This window comes from Rousettus aegyptiacus, unplaced genomic scaffold (genome assembly GCF_014176215.1).
Source record: "Rousettus aegyptiacus isolate mRouAeg1 unplaced genomic scaffold, mRouAeg1.p scaffold_m13_p_9, whole genome shotgun sequence".
Lineage (NCBI taxonomy): Eukaryota > Metazoa > Chordata > Mammalia > Chiroptera > Pteropodidae > Rousettus > Rousettus aegyptiacus.
The window spans coordinates 73900676-73928573 of record NW_023416312.1 but is presented as its reverse complement, the minus strand read 5'-3'; the positions used below and the strand labels follow the sequence as shown (position 1 = coordinate 73928573).

Sequence of the window (27898 nt, the reverse complement as noted above, 5' to 3'; positions counted from 1 at the left end):
TCTTTCATCATTCTAAATATTGTTTCCATATTTGTAATGCATCCTTTCCCCTCTGACTTCTTTTAAAATATTACTTTCAAACAGTTTAACTGTGACATGTCTACGTGTGTTTGTTTTATTTTATTTCACTTTTATAGTTTCCAAAACCCTCAGCTATTATCTTTTTTCACATTTTTAAACTAGCAGACTTAATTTTTAAGAACAGTTTAAGATTACAGAAAAATTGGGCAGATAGCACAGGGAATTCCCATATCCCCTCCTCCCAACACACACACACACACACACACACACACACACACACACACACACACACTTTACCCTATTATTATATTGCATTTGTTCGGTGCATTTGTTACAATTAATAAACCTATATTAATACATTATTAACTGAAATCCACAATTTCCATTAAATTTCACTCTTTGTATTGTACAGTTCTATGAGTTTTGGTGAATGCATACTGTTGTGCATCTGCCATGAGAATATCATATAGAATAGTTTCTTTGCCCTAAAAATCCCGTTCTTTTTTTTTTTACTTAATTAGGCACATACCCCAATTTTATTGAAGAAATATACATACAAGTTAAAAGGTCATTTCACTGAGCCCCAACATTCACAGCTAACTAGTTCACACCTAGTATATATCTTTCCAGATTTATTTCTGTACACATACACATGCGCAAATATTTTTACAAAAATATGATCATATTATGAATATCACTTATAATGGTATTTTGGTATCAGTTGAGATCTATATCTTGTTTGGTGTGCACATAGGTCTGTACCAGCCTTCCACTGTACAGATACACAAAAATTTACCTAATTCCCTGCCACTGGACATTTTTATTTCACAAATATTTAGACATTATAAATAATGCCTAAAACGACATCTTTGTACCTCTGTCTCTGATATAATTATTTCTTTAGGCTAAAGTCCTAAAAATGGAATTGCAAGGTGTAAGAGATTATGAGCATTTTTAAAGTTTTACAACATTGTCTTTAAGGTGTATCTGTTACATCTTGCTTCCAAACAAATTCCTCTGTGTAGCCAGTGCCTAGTCTACAGCTTCCAGCACAGGTGAAGATGCATATACCTGCTCAGTCTGTCTGCTTTTAGGTAGCTGAGTAGCTGAGGCATGACCTAGAATTCAAATATTATCTTGGCACCAAAGGGGCAATCTGGAATATCCTTTTCTTGAGGGATATTTTCACTAAAGATCCAAACGGGGGCAATCTCTCTGCCACATTTGAAAATCTGTTCTGGTTCCAGGGCTATTTTAGTTTTAAGCTTGTAGAAAAAATGATCTTCCCTAGATTCCTGTTTTGCCATGGAATCTAATTCTTCCCCAGTTGCTTCACCCATGCTCCCTATCATCTCCAATTCATCTTTTTCTGCATCTTCAGGTGTAATCACCTCTTCTGCTTCTATTATAACTTCCAATTCTGGAAGAAGTTGTGGTCTGGAATAGTATTATCCAAATTATCTGATTGTGCACAAGCCCGCTTACATCCCAATCTCCAGTCTAGAGTCTGGTGCTTCTTACTGCAGTAATGTGCTTTGTGACATCTAGAGTATGTTTGGGGGCATAAAGAGCCACAAACCCTGCAGAGATGAACGCCAGACTTGAGTTGGAGGCACACGGATCCTCAAAACGTGGCTGAAACGAGTAAAAGTCATTTTTCCTGGGTAGCTAATGTCTCAAAATTGCGCAGACGGCACAACACAGCAGCGCCCAGTAGCAGAAGAGGAATGGGAGGCGATGGATAGAGTATGTTCTGCTGGGCAGGAGCCCGTAAAGCTGTAGTACTAAGGCCAGCTGGCAGCCACGCACCGCACAGGCCAGCTCTTCCAGCTAGCAGCCCACCCTTCAAGGCAACTGCTCCCTGCACAGCGGTAGAGCCCCCAGGGACGGAGGGGGGGCGGGGCGGGCCTCCACCAATCCCAGCTATGCCGCTCAGGTGCGGGCCAGCCGCCATGCAGAGGGAGAAACAACAGGTCGCTGGGACCCAACACCCTTGTTTTTTATCTATTTATTTTTCCCCTCCCCACCACTAACCCCTAGCAACCACTGACCTTTTAACTTGTTGGTTATTATGAATAAAGCTGCTATAAACATTTGTGGGCAAGATTTTGTGTAGACCTAAGTTTTTAATTAATTTGGATAAATACATAGGAGTGCTATTGCTGGATTGTTCTATAAGAATATGTTTAACTTTGTAAGAAACTGCCAAACTGACTTCCAAAGTAAAGGTAGCATTTTACATTCTACCACCAGTGAGAGTTCCTACTGCACCACTTCCTCACCAGCATTTGTTATTGTCAGCTTTTTGGGTTTTAATTATTGTAATATAATGTAGTGTTATCTTATTGTTGGTTTAAATTTGTGATTCTCTCATGGAAAATGTCGAGTATCTTTTCGTGTGCTTATTTGTTATCTGTATAGCTTCTTTGGTGAAGTATCTGTTCAGAACGTTTACTCATTTCTTTTTCTTTTTTAATTTTTTATGGTGACATTAGTTAATGAAATCCGGTAAGTTTCTGTTGTACATTTTAACAGTAAGGCATCTATATATTTACACTGTGTGTTCACCTCCCATAGTTAGATTTCTTTCTGTCACCACACATTTGACCTCTTTTACCCCATCAACCTTCCCCCTCCCCCCTCTCTTCTGGTAACTACTAGTCTATTGTCCATGTCCATGAGTCTCTGTTTGTTTTGATTGTTGCTTTTAGGTTTATATCCCACATATAAGTGATATCATATGATTTTCCACTTCTTCTGCCTGGCTTATTTTGCTTAGCATGATTATCTCGTGCTCCATCCATGTTGTCGCAAAAGGCAGTATTTCATCTCTTCTTATGGCTGAGTAATATTCCATTGTATATATGTGCCACAGCTTCTTTAGCCAATCATCAATCATGGGACACTTCAGTTGCTTCCATGTTGTGGCCACTGTGAATAATGCTGCTATGAACATTGCTGTGCAAATATCTTTTCAGATATGGGTTTTCAAGTGTTTGGGGTAAATACCCAGCAGTGGGATTCCTGGATCATATGGTAGATCAATTCTCAGTTTTATGAGGAAATTCCAAACTGTTTTCCATAGAGAATATACCATTTGCAGTCCCACCAGCAGTGTACAAGGGTTGCTTTTTCTCCGCATCCTCTCCAACATTTGTTATTACTTCTCCTGTTGATTGCAGTTATTCTAACAGGTGTGACATGGTATCTCATTGTGGATTTGATTTGCATTTCCCTAATAGCTTCCGATGTTGAGTGTCTTTTCATATGTTTGTTGGCCATTTGTATGTCTTCTTGGGAGAAGTGTCTGTTCAGGTCCTCTGCCCATTTTTTGATTGGATTGTTTGTTTGTTTGTTTGTTTTTGTGTTGTATAAGTTTTTTGTATATTTTGAATATCAGCCCCTTATCAGAGGCATAGCTTGCAAGTATATATTCCCAAGGTATAGATGTCTCCATACCTTGTTGATGGTTTCTTTTGCTGTGCAAAAGCTTTTTAGATTTATGTAGTCCCATTCATTTATTTTTGCTTTTACTTCCCTTGCCTTTGAGATCAAATTCATAAAATACTCTTTAAGTACAAGGCCCTTCAGTTTCATTCCTATGTTTTCTTCTGTGTGTTTTATTGTTTCAGGTCTTATATTCAGGTCCTTAATCCATTTTAAGTTAATTTCGGTGTGTTGTGATAGATAACAGTCTAGTTTCATTCTTTAGCAGTTGGCTTTCCAGGTTTCCCAGCACCATTTATTAAAGAGGTTTTCCTTTCTCCACTGTATGTTTTTGGCTTTTTGTCAAAAACCATTTACTTGTATAAATATGGGTTTACTTCTGGACTCTTGATTCTGTTCCACTGGTCTATGTGTCTGTTTTTCTCCAATACCATGCTATTTTGATTGTTGTTACTTTGTAGTATAATTTAAAGTCAGGCAGAGTGATGCCTCCAGGCTCATTCTTTTTTCTCAGGATGACTTTGGCAATTCAGAGTCTTTTGTTTTCCATACAGATCTGATAATTTTTTGTTCTATTTCTTTAAAAAATGTGATGGGATTTTGATAGGGATTGCATCAAATCTGTATAATGCTATAGGTAATGTGGTCATTTTAACTATGTTGATTCTTCCAATCCATTTCTTTGTATCTGCTGCAATTTCTTTTAATAGGATCTTGTCGTTTTTATTATATAGGTCCTTCGCATGTTTCATTAGATTTATTCCTAGGTATTTTATTCTTTTTGTTGTGATTGCAAAAGGAATTCTTTTTTTCCACTTCTTTTTCTGACACTTCATTATTAGAGTATAAGAACACTATGGATTTTTGAACATTGATTTTGTATTCAGAAACTCTATTGTATTTGCTTATTGTTTCTAGTAGTGTTCTTGTGGAGTCTTTAGGACTTTCTATATAGAGAATCATGTCATCCGCAAATAGTGACAGTTTGACTTCTTTGTTTGCTATTTGGATGCCTTTTATATCTTTCTCTTGCCTGATTGCACTCACTAGGACCGCAAATGTTATAATGAGTAACAGTGGTGATAGTGGTCAGCCTTGCCTTGTTCCTGATTGTAGAGGGAAAGTTTTAAGTTTTTCACCATTAAGTATAATGTTGGTTGAGGGTTTGTCATAGATGGCATTTATTATGTTAAGGTACTTTCCTTCTATATCGATTTTGTTAAGTGTTTTGATCAGAAATGGATGCTGTATCTGGTCAAATCTTTTTTCTGCATCTTATTCATATGACCATATGATTTTTATTTTTTAATTTGTTTACGTAGTGTATCACATTAATCAATTTGTGTATGTCGAACCATCCCTGTACACCTGAGATCAAACCCACTTGATTGTGGTGTATAATCTTTTTAATAAGTTGCTGTATTCAGTTCGCTAGTATCTTATTTAGGATTTTTGGATCTGTGCTCATGAGAGATATTGGTCTTTGATTTTCTTTTTTGTGTGTTATCTTTACCAGGTTTTGGTATCAGGTTAATATTGGCCTCATAGAATGAGTTGGGAAGTATTGCCTCCTCTTCGATTCTTGGGAAGAGTTTTGGGAGAAAAGATATTAAATCTTTGAATGTTCGGTAGAATTCACTGTTGAAGCCGTCTGGTCCTGGAGTTTTACTTTTTGGTGAGTTTTTGATGATTGTTTCCATTTCCATAGTGCTGGTCGGTCTATTTAGATGTTCCTGTTCTTGATTCAGTCTAGGAAGGCTGTATCTTTCTAAGTACTAGTCCATTTCTTCTAGGTTATTACATTTGGTGTTATATAGTTTTTCATAGTATTCTTCTATGATCCTTTGTATTTCTTTGGTGTCTGTCATCATTTCCCCTCTTTCATCCCTAATTTTGTTTATTTGTGTCCTTTCTCTTTTCCCTCTGGTGAGTCTGGCCAGGGGTTTGTCAATTGTATTAACCTTCTCAAAGAACCAGCTCTTCGTTGCATTTATTGTTTCTATTGTTGTTATTGTTGTTTTCAATTTCATTTATTTCTGCTCTAATTTTGATTATTTCTTTCTTTCTGCTGACTTTAGGCTTCATTTGTTCTTCCTTTTCTAGTTTTTTTTCCTTAAGATGAAGCATTAGGTTGTTTATTTGGGTTCATTCTTGTTTTTGGAGACATGTCTGTAATGATATGAACTTTTTTCTTATGACCTCTTTTGCCATGTCCCAATAGTTTTGATATGTTGTACTAGTATTATCATTTGTTTCTATGTATTTCTTGATCTCTCTTTTATTTCTTTTCTGACCCAGTCATTCTTCAGTAGCATGTTGTTTAGTCTCCATATATTCGTAGTTCTTCCCACTTTGTTTTTATAGTTGATCTCTACCTTTAAAAGTATTATGATCAGAGAATATCTTTGGTATGATTTCAATCCTCTTATTTTTGTTGAGGCTATCTCTGTGTCCCAGTATGTGGTCAATCTTTGAGAATGTTCCATGTGCACTAGAGAAGAATATATAAACAAACAGCTGTTTGAAATGAAAGGCTCTGTTGATGTCAATTATGTCCAGTTGGTCTAATGTGTCTTTTAAGGGTGTTATTTCCTTATTGATATTCTGTTTGAATGTTCTGTCCATATCTGACACTGGGGTATTTAGGTCCCCTAATATGATAGTGTTTTGGTCTGTTCTCTCTTTAGTTCTGTTAGTAATTTCTTTATATATTTTGGGGCTCCCTGATTGGGAACATAGATATTAATAAGTGTTATGTTTTCTTGATGCATGATTCCCTTTATTGTTATGCTGTATTCCTCAGTATCTTTCTTTACATTTTTTACTTTGAAGTCTATTTAATCTGATATTAATACCACTACTCCCCCTTTTCCCCGAATGCCATTTTCTTGAAATACCATTTCCACCCTTTCACTTTGAGTCTGTATTTGTCTTTGGAACTGAGATGTGTCTCCTGGAGGCAGCAATTGTTGGGTTTTCTTTTTTGATCCATTCTGCAACTCCATCCCTTTTTTATTGGTGAGTTCAATTCATTTACATTTAGGGTGATTATTGAAATACAAAATCTTCTTATAGCTATTTTCTTTTACTTTCTGGTAGCTCAGTGTTTCCATTGCTTCCTCGTCCTTGTGTGTCTGCTTTTTTTTTAATTTTGGTTGGGTTTTGTGGGTTTTCCCTCCAGTCCTTCTTGTTTTATGTTATATACTTCAGTTCTCAATCTTTGACATATGGTTATCATTACAAATATGTAAAGATAGTTACCTCCGCACACACATACACAGTCGTCCATTTTCTTCTGTGCATGCCTTATCTCCATTCTCCTTTGCGAATTTGAATCTTTGAATCCTCCACTTTTCAGTCATTGTTTTCTCAATTTGTCCCTATGTATGCTGAACGTTCATTACTATCTTGCTATAGCAAATCTTTTATTATTTAAGCTTATAATTCCCTGTTCTTAGTGAGTGTTGCACTCCCCTGCTTCTATCTGCTTGCGAATTTTTTTTTTTTTTTGCCATTTTGTTTTAGATGAGCTGATCCCTTTCGGTATTTCCTGTAATGCAGGCCTCATACTTGAGAAATCCCTCAATTTTGATATTTCTGGAAAGTCTTAATTTCTTCTTCATATCTAAAGGAGAGCTTAGCTAGATACATTATTCTAAGCTGGTAGTTCCTTTCATTCAATAGTTTTAAAATTGATTCCACTCCTTTCTGGCTGTAAGGTTGTGCTAAGTCCAACAATCGTCTAATGTGTTTTCCTTTATAGGTTACCATCTTCTCCTTGGCTTCCCTGAGAATTCTGTCTTTTTCATTGATTTTTGATAACTTTATTACAATGTGTCTTGGTGAAGGCCTTTTGGGGTTGAGATAATTGGGTGTTCTGTTGACTTCTCAAATTCCAAGCTCCAGCTTATTCCTCAGATTTGCGAAATTCTCATCAACTATTTGTCTGAAAATGTTTTCTAGTCCCTGCTCCTTTCCTCGCCTTCAGTAATGCCCATTATTCTTATGTTTTCTCTCCCGATGGTATCAGCTAGTTCTTATATTTCTCTTTAATTATTTTTCATCCTTCTGTTTCTCTCTTCTTTCTTATGATTTATTTCTAGATTTCTGTCTTTGGTATCACTAATTCTTTTCTCCACATGGTTGACTCTATTTCCCAAGCTTGCTATTTCATTTTTTTTTATCTCTTTCAGTGTTTTTCATCTCCAGAAGTTCTCATTGGTTCTTTTTGAGGGTTTCTGTCTCTTTGCTAAAGAACTCATTCTGCTGATCTTGTTTTTTTTTTTCAATTCTTAAAATTATTGATATGAATTATTTCGGATCTCATCTATTTTTTTCAGAAGTACTGTCCTGAATTCTCTGTTATTTAAGTCGCATATTTCTATGTTTATAAGTTTATTTTATGGAGATTTTTCTCTTTCTTTCTGAGCTGCCTTGTCGCTCTGGTTGTGCATGGTGTTTAATGGATTATTTCTTCACCTGGTTATTAATGTAAGTGTATTCTGCTTTTTTCCCAGAAAGAAGATTTATATTAAAGTCTCTCTTTAGTCTGTTGCAAAGAAGGCATTTTTCTTTGGTTTCCAGTAGGTGGCAGCTAAGCTTCTTGTATCCTTGCTTTTTATAAAGCCTTAATAATGTTTTTTTTTCTAATAGATATTCAATCACACTAGCTACCCTTGGTCTCAGTTCCTATCAGTGTTAATGACAGTTTTAGTAGCATTTGCTCAGGTTCCGCTGGGGCTCTGCAGTATGTTTTTGGAGGATACGAGGAGATGGGGGCTGTGGCTCAGTGTTGTGTTTTGCAGCCATGGCTGGTAATAATCAACTCTTGTTTCTCTTCTTTCCCCATTTCTCTGCCATACCCATTCCTCTGCCATCCTCTTTTCTCTGCTTTCTGCCCTGATGCCTAGGCACTGCTGCCAGCCACGTGGAACTCTCAGCTCTCCCAGGCGGGTATGTTCAGGGAACTCACTGCACCTTCTCCCCACCCCCTCCTCCTGCAGGGTGCTCTGGCTGCAGGGGGCAGCTTCTTTGTTTTTCCCAGTTTACCAACCGACTTCCAGGCTTCCGATCTTTCAATCTTTCTTTCGTAGCTCTTATGCACAGATCCCACGCTCAGATGTGCTGGTGTGCAGTTTGGGTATTTTTTGTGAGTTTTAGATGTTCAACTTACTGTTTCAAAGGGAAAGATCTGGGGACATCTCTCCTTCTGTTATGTTTCTCACATCACTCCTTACTGATTTCTTAACTGGGTTATTTTTTGTTGTTGAATTTTAAGAGATCGGTGTATATTTTGGACAAATAGCCATTACTAGATGTGTTTTGCAAGTCTATGGCATATCTTTAAAAAATTTCCTCTTGTTAATTCTCTCCTCTCTTTCCAGGATTCAAATTACACACATGATGCCCACTTGATGTTGTTCTGCAGATCAATAGAGCTTTGTTCATCGCTTTTCTAGTCTTATGTTGTTCTTTTCAGTTTGAATAATTTATATGGAAAGATATTCAGGACCATTGACCTATATCTGTTTTATTGAATATGCTATCCACTAATCGATCCCATCCACTAATTTATTTTAATTTCAGAAGCTGTATATTTTAGTCCTAGGATTTTCATTTCATTTATTTATAATAGTTTTCATATCCTCCTGATATTTTCTATCCTTATACCTATTGTATCCATAGATCCTGTAACATATTTACCAGTGTTATTTTCTATTGAATAATTTCTCTTTTGACTCTGGGTCACATTTTTCATGCTTTTTACATGTAAATAGTTATTTTCTTATTTGTATTTATTTCTCTTACTTTTAAAATTTTATTTTATTTTATATTTTGAAGTTATTATAGATTCACAGGAAGTAGCAAAAAAATGTAAAAGAGGATCATATATACCATTCACCAAATTTCCCTCATTGTTAACAGCTTACATAAATATCGTATAATATCAAAATCGACATTATTAAAGTCCATAGAGTTTATTCAGATTTCATAAATTTTATATTTGTATATTGGTATTTGTGCATAGTTCTCTGCAATTTTATAACAAGTGTACATTTGTGTAACAAACACCACAATTAAGATATAGAACAGTTCCATCCATCCATGCCTATCCTTCTTCTCCTCATCCCTATAATGCAGGATGGGGCAAATTCCCCTAAGTGGGGAATCGAGTTCTACACTGAGAGAGGGAAGGTCCTTAGCTCTGCGCAGGAAAGAATTCAAGAGCAAACCAGAGTTAGAGACACAAAAAAGTTTATTAGAGAAGGAATGATGTTCCATAGACAGGGCATAGTCTCTCGGAATCAGAGAATGAGACCTCTAATATTTGAGGAATTGGGTTTACATTTGTTCTTAGTTTCTATGAAAAATTACTAATTACATGGAGTAAAAAATGAAATGAATGGTTGGGTTTATCTTTGTACAAGGTACAGCTTTGTTGGTATGGGTAAACGCTGGTATGGATACTCCTTTTCTGGAATTGGTAAATGTTAATGGTATGGGTAAATAATAGTTGCTAGTAATCTCTGTAGAAATTTTCCTTTGTTCTGTAAATTCCTCATGGTCTGACCATATGGCTGATCAGCCAAGTTCTTGTGTCTAGTAGCACATAACATGCTCTGAATTCTACTCGGTTTAATATTTAGTTAATCTGTGTAGTTTTCATGCCTCTTGCTATATTACTTAACCCTTGGAACCCACAAGTCTGTTCTCTATTTCTATAATTTTGTTATTTCTAGAATGTTATATAGCTTAAATCGTATACCATATAATATTTTGATATTGTCTTCTTTTGCTCAGCATTTTTCTCTTGACATCTGTCTAAATTATTATATCTATCAGTAGTTTTTTCCTTTTCATTGCTGCATAGTATTCCATAGTTTCTTTAACCACTTGCCATTTGAATGACATTTAAGTTGTTTCCACCTTTTTTGCTATTGTGAATAAAGCTGCTATGAACATGTAAATATAACCTTTCATTTCCTTGAGATAAATTCCCAAGGTTGCAGTTTCTAGGTCGAATGGCAAGTGCATGATTAGTTTGATGTGAATTTGCCAAACTGTTTTCCAGAGAATGAATGATCCAGCTTTTCTGAATTCTTGCCACCATTCAGTGTTGTTACAATTTTGTTTTGTTTTATTTTGTTTTGGCATTCTGATAGGTGTGTGATATCTCTGTCACATTAATTTTCATATCCATAAGGACCAATGATGTTGCATATTTTTACATATGCCTTTTTGCAATGTGTGTGTCTTCTTTGGTGAAATGTCTGTTTATGCATTTTACCCATTTTAAATTGGATCATTTGGGCGATTTTTTACAGTTAAATTTTAAAAGTTCTTTATATATTCTGAATACAAGTTCTTTGTAGGCTATGTGGCTTACAAATGTATCTTCCATAATGTAGCTTGTTTTTATCCTCTTTAAAGGATCTTTCACAAAGCAGGTGCTTTTAATTTTTATATGTTTGACATTAATGTTTTATGGATCATATTTTTGGTCTTATTTTCCCTAGTCCTAGGTTCCAAATATTTTCTCCTATGATTTTTTCTAAAGTTTTAAAAATTTATATTTAAGTCCATGATCAATTTTGAGTTGAATATTGTATAAGATGTAAAATTTGGTTCAAGGTTCAGATTTTTGCCTGTGAATGTACAATTGCTCCAGCATCATTTGTTTAAAAGTCTATCTCTCCTCCATTGAATTGTTTTTGCAGTTTTGACACAAATCAGTTGAGAATATTTATGAGTTTATGTCTGGCCTCTCTAGTCTGTTCTATAAACCTATGTTTCTGTCCTTCTGCCGATACCACACTTTTTAAATTGCAGTAGGTATATAATAAATACATATACTTATTTACATCTGGTAAATTATTCCTTCATCTTTTATTCTTCTTTTTCAAAATTATTTTAGCTCTTTTGGGTCAACTGCCTTTCCATGTAAATTTTAGAATATGCTTGCCTGTGTCTACTACAAACATTGCTGGGATTTTTATAGAAATTACATTAAATATACAAAAACTTTGGCAGTATTTTTTACTTTCATTATTTATTCATTCATTCATTTACTGACTACTGTGGAGGCTGTGTGTTAGATATTCTGAATTTTCTGTTATTTTCTCGTAAACCATGTTGAGTTTTTTCCTAACAAGTATTTAAATTACTGACAGATTTTATCCTCTTAAAGAACAGGTCTATTTCAATTTTACCTAAGGAGAATCTCTTAGTCCAGGAATATACTTTTTACTCCTAAGGTGTGACTTTTTCTTGCTTTCAGTGGGAATCCTGATGTATTGTCTAGTCCCCTTAATTTAGGTTGAATTAAACTCCTATCTCTGTCTCCACTGTGTGAGCACAGTTAAAATCTTGGTTTGGATCTTCCAACCCTCTTATCATTGCGTTGCCTCTGTTCTCCTTGGATTTTAACCTTACATGTGTACAATTTAAGAGCTTGCCAAGTATTTGAGGGAAGTTCACATACAGATTTGAGAACTTCCCAAACCCCAATCCCCCTGGAACCTTCCTTTCCTAGTTTATTCCCTACATTTACAGCAAGTATAGCAACCCTTAAGCTGTTACCTGACTCCAAAGGCCTTTGAGACTTCAGCTTTCTGCTCAGTTTCTAGTGTCTCATGCCATGCAGACTGGGTCTTATTTCAGTAGACCAAACCTTATGGATATAGATGTGACCTATTATGTTTTCCTTTTTTCAATGCCTTGATCCTCTCCAGTTTCTACCTCTTTTATTTAGGTTATTCTCTAATGCCTGCAAACAGCTTTTTTTGCCAGAATTTATAATCGTTATTGGCAAATGGGTTAGTTTGACATAAACTAGTCCATCATTATCCCCTTTGTTCTCTTTTACTCATTGATCATTTTAAATCATTAGATTTTTTTTGAAAAATTGTCCTCCAGGAGGTATATTTTTTAATGTTTACCTTTAAAAAAAAAAAGCAAACCCCTTTCACAGCAGTGCTGCCTAAAAAATATTTTAAATGTCCAGTGGAAAATCTTCTTATATTTCCCTTCCAAATTGATCAGACCACTTTTAAGGAAGAATGAACCAAATGCTTTATGCTTTGATTGCTTAATTTGAGAAATATGAGCTTTCCCTACATTCATCAAACTCTGTTAGGGGCTTGTTATGGGTCCAAGCATAACAGGAATATTTTTAAACTTCGCTATTTCAAATAATTATTCCAGAGTGCCTAAATGGGCAAGCTTGCAAACAACTAGAAACATTTGGTTTCAAATATAGTTCTGTTTTTTCTCTCTAAGATGGAAATTAAAACAAAACAATGAAGAAAAATCCCTCATTGCTATAAATCTTATCTAAACCATCCTAAATCAGCACTTGTAGAGTCTTTTGATATCTGTTTTTATGGTGTTTCATTCTCGTATCATTTGACTTCATGTCACAGAAGTGAAAAATTAAATTTTATGTTTCAGGAATAACTAAGAAGTCTTTTTTAAAGTTTCAAGATAAGTCAGGAGTTGAAAGCAGCATACTCCTTCTTTTCCAAATTTGCCAGTGTCCTTATTTCTTGCAGCTAATTGCTCTCTGCAAGCACTTAGGAAATCTGTAGCAAGAATGCTGTAGGAGTCCTATATGGCTGGATGCAATTTTTAAGAAAGAGACCCTTGCATACCTGAACATTGCCTCTCCCTTTGAGCTCAAAATGAGTTCTCAGGAAAACATGCAGAGGGCAATCCCAGTCAAAAGAGAACCATGTTTTGGAGGAGCGACTGGCTGTGAAGAAGTCCAACAAGAAGATGTGGGTGACAAAGCTGTGCAAGATGTGGAATAACTATCAAGTCTGATCCAAGTAGTCTTGAACTTTGATCAAAATCAGAAGAAAAAGTGCTTTAACAAAAATATATCCATCTGTTTCTGTGTCCAGCTAGGCAGCGAATGCATGCATTTCTTAAACTGTAAGAATATATATTGCAGAGTCTGATTGAAAGATACTTTGGGAGCCAGATCATAGATGCCCAGAATCAAAGTGCCTTTTAGTATCCACTCCTAGTCAGGTAACTGCTTGCTCATCTGGAAGCTCACTTTCCAATTAACTTTCCCAATGAGAACCTGCTTCTCAAGAACTTCCTTCAAGGGGTTCACCAAGACAGTTTCAGGGCAGGAGCCAGGTCTCAATTGGTCTCCTGTATCCAGCAAGAATCATGCATACTATCTCACTTTAAAGTACAGCAACTCTAAACACACCTATGCTGACCCTGGAATCAGCATCCCTAAGCAGGTAAAGTATTATTTTATAATGTTGGTAATTCACTTTGTGAACCTGCTAAAATCCCATTATCTTTGGGGACACTAACCTTTCTTTCTGCAAGCTTTCTGTCTGTGGCTCACATAACCTAGATGGGTTAACTTAGTTATTTACAGCATTTAAGCAAAAAGCAGCCACATTTGGTTAGAATTTGAAGTGAAAGGATTTTAAATGTCTATGCACCTGAATTGGCCCAGAATCCTAAGGATTTCCTTATGTCATAGAATCAGGGTCAGAACTAAATGGGAAAACATGCAACTGTGTTATGTGTTCTCCTTCCTTCCAGGTCAAAGAACAAACACAAAAGGAATCTTTTACATATAATGACCGCATTCTCTTCCAGGCCTCCTTTGGACCTCATAGGGGATATGCTAACTTGGTTCTTGCCGTGCTTCCAGTTATGATAAAAGAGGCAACATCACCATGGGAATGTGTGCCTGCTGTAATTATGATTTCTGTACTCTGTGCCTACCATGGTCTCTCCTTATAAGATGATGTCAGGTGTGTTGAGATGTGTGAACTTGACAAACCAGAAAGAAATCCTCTTCTGTTGCTGGAGAGCTTGGAGTTCCAGTGACCAGGTTCTTGTCTTATGATGCAAGAAATAATTCAAGGGCAAGATGGACAGCAAGCATGAAAGTGCAAGTTCTATTAAAGAAAAAGTACACACTCAAGAGAGGAATGTGGGCAAACTCAGAGAGAGAAGGATAGAGAGAGAGTTCACATGAGGATGTCATAATTCCAGGCTTTTTTCTACTTGGAGCAGAGCCTGGAAACATGGCACTGCTGTAGCCTAGTCATCTCCTTCCAGTAAGCAGGAAGCTCGGTTTCGCTTTCTTCCTTATATGGTGATTCCGGAACTGTCATGGCGTCAGATGCATGATGGAGCTGCAGTATTTGCAATGCAGATGAGCTTATAATAATATTATAACTCACTGAAGGTCATGACTTAGCCAAAGGTGATGTCTAAGCTGGGAAAGCCCAGTTTGGGCTTACCTCCCCCTACCAGGGCTATAACAGGGAGGTCTGAAGAAAGGAAAAATTTGTGGAGCCATGTCCTGGAGGGGTGGGGTGTCCCTAGGTTATCTATCCTGCCTCATAAAGCCCCCCAGAGAGATTTTCGGAACTATAATTGTAGGAGATGTTGGAAGACTGGAGGTCAGGCTTCTGTAGCTACTTCTTGCTAAGACAAGGCATAGTCACTACCTAACCTGAGACCAAAAATCTCTGCCTGTCTGATCTAGGGGGTTCAGATTTCCCTCCAGGATGGTCTCCATTGAAGGAATTGGTTTAGATCCCTGTAGCATCATCACCTTTTTGCAGAACTGTTGTAATCTGGAGGAGACAAATTTAACAAGAAGGCTAAAGAAGTATGAGCCAAAAGTTAGGAGTAGGACTTAAGTTAGAGGGCCTAACAAAGGGAGGAATCATTTTAGAATTGGTAGCATCAATAGATGTATTATAATCAACATGAGGGTAGAAGTTTCTGGTCTCCATCCTCCAAAATGGGTGTTGGATCTTATGTGCGAGTGTTGTTTAAGGCAGTCCCACTGCGTATATTTGCAGTGAGTGCCTGATAGGCATGCTGAGCCCTAGCTATTGCATTGTATGGGGATAGTGGAGAAATAAGTTGCCACCCAGAGATCATGGCCTGTCCCTGGTGGGCTTGGATCAACAGTACGGCTTTGGTAAGAGGATGTTAAATCTTTAGATGCTGGGTTCTGGAACAAGCAGGGAAGCATGTTAGTAATGTCTTTTCATAAAAGAGCAGTGACATTTACATAGGTCCAGTCTGCTTGAAATAGTAAACTCTCTATTTGAGTATCGTAGGGATGTGACACTGTGGAACAGGTAAATTTCAATAAGAACATATCATGGGAATCAGGGTAAAACAGGCCAAAGGGGGGCATGCTTTGGGTGCAGGTGACAGATCCAGCAATTAGAGAGATGGTTTCTCTTGGCCATGATGTTTGAAAAGTTAACAAAAGCTTTAGATTCCCATCATCCTTGGAGAGGCTGAGAATAGATTAGAATTAAGAGGTTTAAGATAATATTGATATGTGGTGACAGAAAGAAATTTAAATTAAAAAAAAAAAGATCATATCGATAGTTACTCAGTCAAGAATACGGTCCAGAAAAGAAGTTAAAACTAACCAGGAAGAAGTAGTTAAGTATGGTAGATATTATGAAGATAGGCTGGAGTTCAGAGTCTGACTGAAATCTAGGCAAATACTGAGAAGAGTGCCTGGGGGTGGGAGAGCAAAGGTGAAGAGAAAAGCAATGACCAAGGACCTATGCCAAAATCAGTAACAAATCAAGAAGTCAGGGGTAGTCATCTGTCAGTGTAGGGAATGTGTCTTCCTTTTTTTCTTGAATAATAGCTTCAGGTTTCATATAGAACTGGTCAGAGGCTCCTGTGATGACTCAGGAGAAAAATTTAATCCTAGCTGAACGTATTCAGCTGTTTATGCCATGGAGTTTAACAGCAGTGGTGGTACTTAACGGGATCTGGTAGAGCCTTTTCCATTTTGTTTGTTGCTGGTCTTCTGGGGAGCCTTCTTTCTAGGTTTTAAGGAGGACTCAATTTCCAGGGGATATGGTTAAGGGATGAATGTTAAATCTCTCCCAATTAAGGGAGTAGGGCATTCTTGCATAACTAAAAACTCCTGGGAAATCAGGTAGTTCTGGAAATGACAGCAGAGGGGTGGGATGAAGTACCTCTACTTAGGTTAGCCATCTACTACTGTGATGGTACAAGCCTTCACAGGAGGTTAAGGGCCCCACGTGATCTGTCAGGACCAAGTAGGTAGCTTCTGTATCAATTAAAAAATTGATCTGTCATGCTATGCCAAAGGTCACCTGGGATTTTTCTGTAGTCACAAGATGTCTCTCGTGAGGAGTCACCAGGAACCCTGGGCCCCTTCAGTCTTCCTCAAACAAGGCCATCATGTATCTGGGAGCCCCAACTTCCTTTGGAGCGGGGGACACTCCCTCTTCCAGTGGCCTGATTGTTTGCACTGAGAACAGGACCTGGAGCCTTTTTTTCTGGGGCAGGGGCACTGGTTGCTCCTGTGTCCCAGTGTCCCACAGTTAAGACCCCTTTGTGGCTGTAGGGTTGTCCCTTTTGAGAGTCCCTTATTTCCCATAGGGTGGCCTGAGGTTGCAAGGCAGCACTGACAGCAACTGCCATCATTTGAGCCTGACGCTTAGCCTGTCTGGTCTCACCTTGGGTCCTTCCATCCTCCTCAGCCTGATCTCTATTGTTAGAGACTCCAAAGGCCATGTCTAATAATTGAGCCATCAGAGTCCGAGGGCCATACTGAAGCTTTTGGTGTTTTCTCCTGATGTCAGGAGCAGATTGGGTAGTAAAGTGATGGCTGAGCAGAGACTGTCGTTAATTCCACTTCTGGGTATTTATCTGAAGAGACGTGTGAATCCATATGTTCATTGCAGCATTATTTACAAGAGCCAAGATATGGAGGCAACCTGGGTGTCCATCAATAGATGAATTGATAAAGAAGAAATGGTACATATATATAATGGATTATTACTCGGCCATAAAAAAGAATTAAATCTTGCCATCTGCAACAACATGGATGAACCTAGAGGGTATTGTGCTGAGTGGGGTAAGTCAAATGAAGAAAAATGATCCATGATTTCAGTTATATATGGAATCTAAAGAACAAAATAAACAAACAAAAGAGACAACCATCCGAATGGGAAAATACATTTGTAAGCAATGCCTCTGATAAGGGTCTAATATCCAAAATATACAAAGAACTCATACAACTCAATAACAACAAAAAAACAAATGATCCAATCAAAAAATGGGAAGAGGACACAAACAGACACTTTTCCTTAGTGGACATACAAATGGCCAACAAACATATGAGAGGATGCTCAACATTGCTAGCTATTAGGGAAATGCAAATCAAAACCACAATGAGATACCACCTCACACCTGTTAGAATAGCTGTAGTCAACAGGACAAGTAATAACAAATGTCGGAGAGGATGCGGAGAAAAAGAAACCCTCATACACTACTGGTGGGACTGCAAATTGGTGCAGCCACTATGAAAAACAATATAGAGGTTCCTCAAAAAACTAAGAATTGATCTACCATATGATCCAGTAATCCCTCTGCTGGGTATTTACTCCAAAGACTTGAAAACCCATATCCAAAAATATATTTGCATATCGATGTTATTCACATAGCAGCATTATTCACAGTGGCCAGGACATGGAAGCAACCGAAGTGTCTTATGATAGATGGTTGGGTAAAGAAGCAGCGGTACATATAAATAGTGGAATATTACTCAGCCATAAGAAGAGATGAAATACTACCATTTGTGACGACATGGATGGACCTTGAGACAATCATGCTAAGCTAAATAAGCCAGACAGAAAAAGTTGAATATCACATATCACTTATATGTGGGATATAAACCTAAAAGCAACAATTGAACAGGAGAAACAAGCAGAGACTCATGGACATGGACAATAGACTAGTAGTTACCAGAGGGAAAGGGAGAGTGGGGAGGTAGGGTAAAGAGGGTCAAACATGTGGTGACAGAAAGAAATCTAACTATGGGAGGTGAACACAGTGCAAATATATATATATGCCTTACTGTTAAAGTGTACATCTGAAATTTATTAGATTTCATTAACCAATTCACTGTTTAAATAAATAAATAATAAATAAATAAATAAAATTTAAATTAAAAAAATAAATAAACAAATAAAACAGAAACAAACTCATAAATGCAGAGAGCATTTTGATGGTTGGCAGATGGGAGCAGGGTTGCGGGGCAGGGTAAAAAGTTGAAGGGATTAAGAAGTACAATTTGGTAGTTACTAAACAGTCGCAAGGATGTGAAGTACAGTATAGGGAATATAGTCAATACTATTCTAATAACTATATATAGTGACAGGTGGGTACTAGACTAATTGGGAGGTTGGGAGGACCACTTTGTAAATTATAGTAATGTCTAACCACTATGCTGTACTACTGAAACTAATATAAAATAATATTGAATGTCAACTATAATTGAAAAATAAATTTTTTAAAAAAATTTCAAAAGTAGTGCAAATTGGTAGTTACAAAATAGTCAGGGGGATGTAAAGTATAGCATAAGGAATGTGTAATAACTATGTATGGTGTCAGATGCATACTAGAAATATGGGGTGATCACTTCATAAGTTATATAAATGTCTAATCACTATGTTGTACCCTGAAACTAATAAAATATTGTATATAAATAATAATTGAAAAATAAAAAAATTATTTTAAAATATATAAATAAAAGAAAATTTAGAGTTGCAAAGAACTTTATTTTTAGCTTCCTGTGTTGAACTAGTTATTCTTATCATCTCTAGTTGTCTCTAGGCATGTATTTACAAAAGTACAATGAAAATCTGTAGTAACTCATTTTTCCAACAAGCAATGAGAATTTGTAGTTGATAAGGTTGTGTTTTTCACATTCACAGATTTAACTCGTTATTCTTTTCTTTAGGTAGCCATAGTTAACTATATACTACTAATTATTTTTATCAATAATTCATTCTTCCTTTTTAAAAGATTTTAGAGATGAAATGTATGTGTTTTTCAGCATTCAGGTTTCAAGTAGTTTTCCAGTTACATGTAGTATATCTAGTTTATTTATATATGTACCACTTTTTAGCTAGCATTCCATGTCTCGCTTACTTCATAATTATCTACTTTTCCAATATATTATTTTAGGAAGAAATAAGTTGCACTTTGGAAAAATCTGCTTTCCAACATTCTAGTCTTAGTTACTTTTCTAGTTTTCTTCAGTCGTCTCTAGATAAATAATTATCCAATTACCATTAATTATCTACATTACTAATATATTCTTTCAATGAGAAAGAATTGAGACATATCTGTTTTTTAGCCCCCTGCCTTCACCTAGTCATTCAAATAATACCTAGTTATCACCAGATATCTAAACTTGGTAAATTTAGTTATTTACAGTACTACTTCGACATCCTAAAAAAACATGGAAATTTGGATGTGAGAAGAATATTTTTGCAGCATCATCTCTATATCAGTGTATTTTGTTATCTCTAGATGCTTCTGACAAAATAGTTACCTAGGTATGACTAATGGACTAATACACTAATTTGACAACATAGAAGAATTTAACTATGAGAGTAATTTGTTTTCCATTTCCTGGTCTCATGCAATAATCACCTTGTATTGCTACTTAACTTGTCACTTAGGTACTATTAACTATCTCTTATATTAACCCAATATTCAAATAAGTGATGAGAAGCTAGTGTTGAGAAGAGTGATTTTACAACTTCTTGGATTCATTGACTTTCTTAGTCACCTCTAGTTAACTCTGGTAAAGTAGTTGCTTCAGTATTACTAGTTTCTCTAGAGCTGATATTTTATTCTAACAGGAAATATGAATTTAAAGCTGAGAAGATGTTGTTTTTTGGCTTGGTGGCTTCAACTGGTGTTATTTATATAAGTGAGCCTGCAATGGCTTCTGTCTATTGGTTCCTAGGTTATTTATTTCTTCCCTGCAGGCTGAGACCCATTACTTCAAAGGCTTCCTGGAACCAAACTCAAATTTTTACACATCCAATTATTTTACACATATCCAAAATAACCATATTTTTAGCCATTTACAGCCCAGCTGCTTTACATACCCCTAATGAAATTGTATCCAATATCTGCTAGCCATAGATAAGATAAGCCCTGGGCCATAGAGACCACAAGCCACTGCTACCCTTTGGTGCTGACCAAGATACTCTTCGACATGGTGCTAAGTGACATTACTTAGACATGTAAGTCCCTTGCTGCTCACCTTCTCCCACAGGAGTTAACTTGCCTCCTTCCTTTTCCACATGGTGGTACCCAGGAGCCTTAGTCTCTGGACAGACTAATGCTGTGAGGGACTTCCCCACTGCAAAACTGCCATTCCTCTCCGAATAAAGCTGTGTCCTACTGCCACCTTGTGGTCATATATTTTTCCTTGGTCGGCCCAGAAATCCCTTGAACATCTACAACTCATTTTTCTGGTTTACTCTAGGTAGCTCTAGTTAACAAATAATCTAGATTCCACTAGGTAGCTGTACAATTAACTCATTATTAGAACAAGGAATAAGAATTTAGAAATAAGATGATTGCGGTCTTCACCTTCCTGGTTTGAACTGGTTATTCTAGTTATCACTAGTTATCTATAATTAACTAATCATTTAGGTCCCCCTACATATCTATGGTACTCACTGTTCTAAAAGAATATAAAAATTTAGATTTGAGAACATCTTTTTCAGCTTCCTGACATCCATAGATATTAGTAGTTATCTCTACATACCACCTGTAAACTAGTTACCTATGTACCACTATTCATCTCAGATTTATGAGTTCTTTCAACATGAAATATGGAGTTAGAATGAGGAAGCTTATGTTTTCCAATTTAAAGCTTCAACTCTTTCTACTAACGCTCTTTAGGTAATTAGTTACCAAGTACCATTATTCATCTGCGTCATTAACTCATTAATCTACTAGGAGAAAAATAAAGTCCAGAAGAACCTACATTTAAGCTCTTAACTTAAACTATATATCCCTACCATCTCTAAGTAACTAGACATCCAGTGTCAATATCTGTAGTATAAAATCATTATGCTAACAAGTATTAAGACGAATATTATTTTATTGTGGTAAAATACACATAACATAAAATTTGCCTTCTTTACCACTTTTAGGTATACAAGTCAGTAGCATTAAACAATAACTCCCTAATACCACTTCTCCCAGCACCTGGGAACTATCATTCTATCTTCTGCAAAAAGTGACCATTTGACTCCTTCATTCCCAATTTGGATGACTTTTATTTCTTTCTCTTGCCTGATTGCTCTAAGGAGGACTACCAATACGATATTGAATAAGAGTGGTGAGAGCAGGCATCCTTGTCTTGTTCTTGATATTAGAGGGATTGTTTTTAGTTGTTCATCATTAAGTATGTTATTAGCTGAAAGTTTGTCATATATGGTCTTTATTATGTTGAGGTACTTTTCTTCTATATCCATTTTATTAAGTGTTTTAATCATTAATAATGCTGTATCTTGTCAAATGCTTTTTCTGCATCTATTGATATGATCATATGATTTTTATCCTTTGTTTTGTTTATCGATTTACGTATGTTGAACCATCCTTCTGCCCCTGGAATGAACCCCACTCGATCGTGATGTATAACCTTTTCAATGTATTACAACACTAATTTTTATCTCTTGTGGGAATAGATTTAGTGCTATAGAAAACTACTGGTAACCAGGTAACTAGCTAACTACAGACTGCAGATGAGTAGTTGTAGCCAGAATGTGGGACACTTCTAAGACATACAAATAGCCAACAGACATATAAAAAGATACTCAACTTCACTGGCTGTTAGGGAAATGCAAATCAAAACCACAATGAGATACCACCTCACACCTGTTGGAGTGGCTATCATCAACAGGACAAGTAATAACAAGTGTTGGGGAGGTTGTAGGGGGAAAGGAACCCTCATACACTGCTGGTGGGAATGAAAATTGGTACAGCCACTATGGAAAACAGTATAGAGATTTCTCAAAAACTTAAGAATAAAATTACCATATGATCCAGCAATCCCTCTTCTGGGTATCTACCCCAAAAATTTGAAAACATTTATCTGTAAAGATATATGCACCCCAATGTTCACTGCAGTATTATTCACAGTGACCAAGACATGGAAGCAACCAAAGTGTCCTACAATAGATGATTGGATAAAGAAGCTGTGGTACATATATACAATGGAATATTACTCAGCCATATGAAAAGATGAAATACTTCCATTTGCAACAACATGGATAGATCTTGAGATTATCGTGCTAAATGCAATAAGTCAGACAGAAAAAGTTGAGAGCCATTTAATTTTACTTAAATGTGAGATATAAAACTGAAAGCAACAAATGAACAAGACAAACAAAACTCATAAACACAGACAACAGTTTAGTTGTTACCAGAGGGAAAGGAGGAAGATGGGTGGTAGGTAGATGAGGGTAAAGGGGGTCAAATATATAGTAACAGAAGGAAATTTGACTTTGGGTGGTAAACATACAATGCAATATATATATATATATATATATATATATATATATATATATATGATATATTATTGAATTATACACTAAAAACCTATTTAATTTTATTAACCAATGCCACCCCAATACATTTAATTTAAAAAATAATGTGAGGAATGGTTTTTCAACGTCCAGATTTATACAGATTCCTGGTTTTCTCTAGCTATACATAGTAAACAAAGTACCTAGGTACCAATAGTTATCTACAGTTTAATGCATTATTGCAGAAAGAATTAATATTTAGTGTTGAGACAATAGTGTTTCAGCTTCAAGGCTACAAATTATTCTTCTAGGAATATCTCGTTACCCCTAATTAACTAAATAAATACGTGTCATTACTTATTGATAATACTAACTCATTATCACAAAAATAAAACTTTCATTTGAGAATGTTTTTCTTAGCCTCGTCTCGAGTATTTATTGATTATTGCTAGTCAACTTCATTTAACTAATTACCTAGGAACTACTAGATAATCATACTATTCACTCATTTTCCCCCAAGTAATTTGAACTTAGATTTGGGAGAAAAAAGTGCTTTCTAGGTTCTGGAGTTCTATAAGTTTTTCTACTTATCTCTACTTATTTTTAGTTACCTAGTGCCCTAGGGTCACTTAGTTATCTGTAGTATTAGCTGATTGTCTCAACAAGAAATAAGAAGGTAGAGTTGAGAAGAATATGGTTTTCAACTTCCTGGATTCAACTAATTCTACTTATCACAACCACCTTTAGTTTATTCATTTGTTAGAAATCCTGAATTATGTATAATATTAACTGATTATGCCATTAAGAAATATGATTTCAGAGCTCAGAAGAATGATTTTTGGCTTCCTGGATTGTGATAGTCAATATATTTATATCCAGTTTTCTCTAGACATTTAGTTATTGTAGGCAATATCATCACTTATCTATAGTTTCGAGGCAAAATGCCAACAAGAATTGAAAACATAGTATTAAAAGCTTGTTTTTATCTTGCGGTCTTCAAATACTTGTTCTAATTATCTCATGTTTCTCCTAGTTAAATAGTGAAACAGGTATCGCTAGCTATATATACTAATAACTCATTATTAGAAGAAAAAATAAGAAGTTAGAGTAGTAAAAAATGATTTTTAAACTTCATGGTTTCAGATATATTTATTTTCCTGGTTATTTCATGTTAACTCTATTTACTATTAACCCAGGTACCACTTAGTGTCTATAGTACAAATTTATTATTCGAAAAAATTTAAGAATTTGGATTTGTAAAAGTTGGGCTTCTCAGCTTCTGGGCTTCTCTCAGCTTTTCTCATTATCTGCACTTGTTTCCAGTTCAAGCTACCTAGGTACCATTACATATATAGAACTAACTTATGCTAACAAGACATAAAAAGTTAATTCTAAGAAGTATGTGTTCTCCACTCTTTGACTTCACCTAAATATCTCTAGTCATCTCCAGTTAACTGGTTTCCTGGGTACAAGTTGTTATCCATAGTACTACCTCGTTATTCCAACAGTAGATAAGAATGCGATGTTGAGATGAATGGTTAACTTCCTGCTCTGAGAACTTTTCCTGAGCATCCTCATTTCAACTCATTATTTTGGATATGACCATTAATTACTTGGCTACTAATGACCTAGGCACCATTAGATATCCATGGCATTCATTCTTTAGTCCAGCAACTAAAGAAATTTAGAGTTGAAAAGAAATAGATTCCAGCTTCCTTCCTTCAACTAGGTATTCTTGTTTTCTCTAGTTACAAAAATACTATTGATAATCTACAGCAGTAACTCATTCCAATGAGAAATAAGAATTTATAATTGGTAAGGTTGTGGTTTCTGGTGCCAAGCTTTAGTTATTCTTCTTATCTCTAGTTATCCATATTTAACTATATATCTAGTTGACATTTTTTATTTATTATAATATTTTATGATATTTTTGCAATAAATATTTTTATTATTCTTCCCTGAAAAGAAATGATTCTAGTGATAAGAAGTATGTATTTTCCTCCTTAGGGTTTAAGTAGCTTCCTGATTATTTCTAGTTGTTTCTAGTTTAAATATTTACCCTGGGTAATATATCTCATTTCAAGAAGAAATACCAACGTATCTCGTTTTATTGCACTTCACTTTATTGTGTTTCACAGATGTGTTTTTATAAATTGAAGACCCTCCAGCAAAAAGATTACAACTCACTTTCTTGCTGTGGTCTGGAATAGAACCTGCAATATCTTTGAAGTATGCCTGTAGAAAGTTGCATTCATTGAGAAGAATGTGTTAAAACCTGACTTCAGTTAGTTTCTAGGGGTTTTATCCCCCCCGTTTTCTCTGTTACCTTCCTGTTGCTTAGGTACCACAAATTATCTATATTACTAATATGTTATTTTGGTAAAAAATAAGAAGTTGGATTAGAACAATGTATTTTTCAGCTTCCTGCCTTCTCCTAGTCATTCAGATATCGAGTTATCTCTATATAATCTAGTTATTTACAATGTAATATTTAATATATTATACAATATTATATTTTAGTTAGTTACTTGATAATTTAGTGATTCACAACTCTAGGTCTTAGGGTTGTTTGCGAAAAGGATTAAATGTGTTAATAGAAACAAATCACTCAGACCAGTGCCTGGAACACAGTAAGAAACAACTGAGTATGGGCTACTGTTACTATCTCAATTAATTTTCACAGCAATCTCACGAGGTAGGTACTACTATGACCCAAATTCACAGGTGAAGAAACTGAGATACAGGGAGGAAAAGCAACTCACCAGGTTAGCCAGCTAGCAAAAGCAAAGCAAAGTTGGGATACAGACGTCAGCAGTCTAACTCCAGGTAATCTCCCAGCTAATCATTTCATCTGAATCACTAGCCCGATTAGTGGACTTTGAAGAAAGAACGGAGAGAATCCCATCCATTAACTACCCACTTCCCGAGGGGTAGAGTCGGGCATTGGGGACTACCATCGCTTCAGTATGCCGTGGCTGCTAGGGGCTCGGCGCTTTCTCCAGCCCTATCTCGGCTCTGGAAAACCTAAGGGTAATAAGACTTTTGCCCACTGTTGGGCATCGAAGGCCAGGCCAAGAGACTCCTCTCAACACTTCTGTAAAGGCTAGTGTAGGTCTGTTTCCTCCGCCCGTCGCCCAGCCCCAGGTCGGCTTGCACAATCCTGCAAAACCCCTTCCTCAGGGCTGTCTTCCACCCAAATCGGAAGTAGTCAGCTAATCTGCAAGTTAAGCCCACACACACACGCCCCCTACCCGCACCCTTCTGGCAAGCATCCACCCACCTTACCGCCACGCCCTGGCCACGTGAGCGTCCCAGCAGGTCCCACCCACCACCCGCACTGCTGCAGGAGGTAATGAGAAAGAGCAATAGTCTAAACCAGAGCGCGTAAGCGTTGAACTTGAGGCAGACGTTCTGTCACCCTGACCAGGCACTAGAAAAAGGACCCGAACCAGAGATCGCCGTGGGCTGGAGGGCATAGAGATTGGGACATGGAACCTCAGCCCGGGTGCAGCTGCGAAGAACCCAGTTACCACAGCCAGGGGGTCGATGAGCTCCAGAAAGAGCTGCATGGTCAGTGCCGTGCCGGGACAGGTGCTTTGGCGAACTCCAGGAAATGAACTTTCCCTAGGAGAGGCGAGTGGATGGGACATCGCTGCTGCGCCGCCGCCTTCGCTGCTCTCAGGTCGCGGGCCTGCGCTTCCCTACGCCTCATGCACACCGGGCTCCAACGCCCTGATCACTCTCTCTTTTCCTTTGCAGCCTTTGCAGATATGAAGCCTAGGGTGACCTCAGTAATTGTAAAAACAGGAGACTTCGAGGAGGATCTACGGTCCGAACCTGAGCAGGGAGCAGCAGAAGCGGGAGCTCCCGACCGGGTAGACGACGAGCACCAGAGAGGCGGCCTCGGCGGCCAGGAGTCCTGGCAGCAGCTTCAGCGGCAGCAGCAGCAGGGGCCGACCCATGCAGCCACCGAGAGTCCACAGCTTCGCGACCCGCAGCAGCGCCTCCAACGCAACACGTTCACCCGAGTGCAACTGAAGGAGCTGGAAAGCGTTTTCCAACGCACTCAATACCCCGATGTGTTTGCGCGGTAAGTGTCTCGCACTTGAGGCACCCAGTTCGTAGGACGCTAAGGCTCGTTCTGGGATGCCTTTGGCTTTCCCAGGTCTCTTACCCTCCCGACTCCAACGCCAGAGCTACCTAGAGGCCTTAAGGCTACTGGAGTCAGCCCGCCTTAGCTTCAAGGCAGAAGCGATGCCTGCTGGGCATTAAGGTAAATATTTTCATGTAGTATGTAAACGAACCGAGTCAGGAAGCTTTGGCCACGCTCTTGTTTCTGTAAGTAACGTTCTATTTGGATTGGGATTGAGATCAGGGTGAGGAAAGTGAGAGGCTGTTGTGCAAGTTCAGGGTTGGATCTTGCCTTGCCTCTATTTAAAGTGTTAATAATTTGGTCATCGTGGATTTTTTTTTTGTACATTAGTCTTGATTTTTTAAATACTACATTAAAATTATTAGCCTTGAATACTGAGTTTTTTCACCACTCCCTTAAATTTTGCACAGAAAAGAAAATTGTCCTTAAGCAAGCCTGGAGCTGGGTGTTGAAGAAATGTGTGCTGGGGCATCTAGAAGAATATAAACTTAAAAATGAGCATGAACTATACATTGCATATCTCATTTCATCCACAACTCTAAATATTGAATATTTGCTATTTTCTCCCACTCAGAAAGGATCTTGCAATACGCCTAAATGTGCCTGAAGCCAGAGTGCAGGTCAGTAAAACTTTTTTTTTAAGCCATTTGGCAGGGCAGCCATTCTAAAACCAGCTTCAGTACTTACTTACACACCTTTATCCTGGACATTCCCAAGTTGTTGTTTCTGTTGCATTTTCCCTGTTTGGTAAATGAGTTTTGAACTTTGAGGGCATTGGGCAAGTGGAAATTGGAATAAGTAAACCCAAGTTTATGGAAATTGCTCATTATCAGAAGGAACATGATTTCCTAAAGGAAAATAATAATAATAAAAGAGAACCAAA

At 37.0% G+C, this 27898-nt stretch overlaps 1 pseudogene; it reads right to left on the bottom strand.

Moving 5' to 3' along the window:
• Nucleotides 1-1139: 1139 nt before the first annotated feature.
• LOC107508050 lies at nt 1140-26431 on the bottom strand (annotated as a pseudogene).
• Between the last annotated feature and the right edge of the window lie 1467 nt (nt 26432-27898).